This window comes from Panthera uncia, chromosome B1 (assembly GCF_023721935.1).
Source record: "Panthera uncia isolate 11264 chromosome B1, Puncia_PCG_1.0, whole genome shotgun sequence".
In the NCBI taxonomy this organism is placed as follows: Eukaryota; Metazoa; Chordata; class Mammalia; order Carnivora; family Felidae; genus Panthera; species Panthera uncia.
The window spans coordinates 134,908,434-134,910,745 of record NC_064811.1 but is presented as its reverse complement, the minus strand read 5'-3'; positions in this window follow the sequence as shown (position 1 = coordinate 134,910,745).

Here is a 2,312-nt window from a genome sequence, read left to right as displayed (position 1 = left end):
ACTGTGACTGTTGATATTTTTATCATTTGCTAGAACAAAGAATACTGTGTTCTCTAAGAAATTAATGCTTGGTTAAATTAAAACCATTCAGACCAGGGGAGCTTGCATAGCTCAGTCGGTTATGTGTCTCAGGTCATATTAAAGGTCATGTTAAGTGTCTCAGGTCAGGTTAAGTGATCATGATCAGGTCATGATCACACGGTTCATGAGTTCAAGCCCCGTGTAGAACCCTGTACCAACAACTTAGAGCCTGGAGCCTGCTTCCGATTCTGTGTCTCCCTCTCTCTCTGCCCCTCCTCTGCTTATCTCTCTCTCTCTCTCTCTCTTTCTCTCTCTCTCTCAAAAATAAATATTGAAAAAATTAAAAAAATAAAAATAAAACCATTCAGGCCAAACTGTGCAAAAGATAATAGCATCTTTGAAAGTCCATATTTATATATGGTATACATGAAATATAGCATTGTGTAAGGACACTATATCATGAAACTACAATGATTTTGTTGGTAGAAACTTAATTCTCTACAATAAGTGGTTTCATTCTCTTCAAGGGACCTATTCAGGCATAGACCCATGTACTTGATGGCTACCTCTGAAACTAGAAAAATGTTGCTGAAAGTAGTCCCGGAATTTTGTACTCATTAAAGTTTGGAGAGATATCTTCATATAGATTACATTTCTTGGTAAGTTTTCTTGTTTCATCTGGGTCAAGTGAAATAATGAAACAAAAATAAAAGAAAACCAAGTTTTTGGCAATTTCTAAATGTGACTGATATTAGCTGAAGTATCTTATTTTGACCTTTAGAAAATAGTACCGTGTAAATTCTAAGATAGCAATACTTTTGAGCATTTCATTGATTGCAATATCCACAAATCTTAGAACGTTGCCTGATGCATAAAGATAATTAAATATTTCTAATTGAATTAATACATTTATCAAATATTTCTTGCAAGTTTTAATAAATTGCACTAGGGAAGCTGCCTTAGACCACTTGTTAAATATCCATATAAACAGAGCTGGACTCCCATATAACTGTCTCACACCTTGCAATATGAAAAAGAGAGAGTAGTAAAGATGTTTCTTTGTGCAACTGCAAACAGTAATATAAAAATTATGCTCTGTTGGTTAATAACATGATGTCATTGTCCTACTTGGGAGGTGTTAAGCTCATTTTCAATCAACTATACCACATACCTTTGTTTAAAAATGGATAATTGTGTGCTTATGTCTGTTAGGAATTTTAATTCCTTAAGAGAAATCAGCTAAATTGCTTCTCATTTATGCTTATTTTACAAGTCATAAGAGGCAAGTGAATTGAAAATTGAAGATAAAAATATAAGTAATAATGGAATTAAGAAAAAAAATGAGGAGTTCTCCACTATCACCATTGATTTGTACTATAACTTTTTTTTTCTACTCTTGGTTTATAAAAATCTAGTATTAATTGAAAAATGGAGAAACACTATCAAAGACTACAATTCTAAGACCATTTATTTCAGAACTTGGCAGATTGGCTTAGGCAGTGCTTTACTCTGCATAAAACTCTATAGTGGTGTGGGCACAGATATTTCTTGAAATGAGCACGATATGTCTTTCACTGTTCCATTCTCCTCAGTTCCTAAATAGTAATTGCTGCTTTTTGACTGCCTTGATGTCTCTATTCATGTGCCCTAGTATTTTTTTTTTTAACATTTACTGATTTCTGAGAGAGAATGAGTGGAACACGAGCAGAGAGAGAGGGAGAAAGAGGTTCCAAAGCGGGCTCTACACTGCAAGCAGAGATCCCAATGCAGGTCTCAAACACATGAGCCATGAGATCATAACTGGAGCCAAAGTTGGATGCTTAGCTGACTGAGCCATCCAGGAGCCCCAGGGTGCCCTAGTATTTATACCTGCATTTTCTCCTCTCGTACTCTCCTCCTCTCTTCTTGAGAGTCTAAAGACTTGTGAGTTTTTATAAAATCAGGTTTATAAACTTGCTTGTCCTCATACTTCATATCCCTCGAACATACACCAAGACCAACTGCTCACTCTGATTAATCAGTACTAAAGTCCTAACCTTATTACTGCTCTATTGAACAGAATTTTACATAACCATTTTTTATTACTAAAAGTCCTTTGAAACTAGACAACTTTAATATTTTAACCTGTTTTTTAAGAGAGTGATTCTTTCCAGTGAGTCACACAATGTTATGCTTTATTAACATGTTATATTTTTGTGTATATTCCATATAGAGCTGTAAAAATATCATATATTATACAAATTAGTGCCAATGTTTATACTAGAGCTGGTGTTCTAAGTTTAGGAATATGC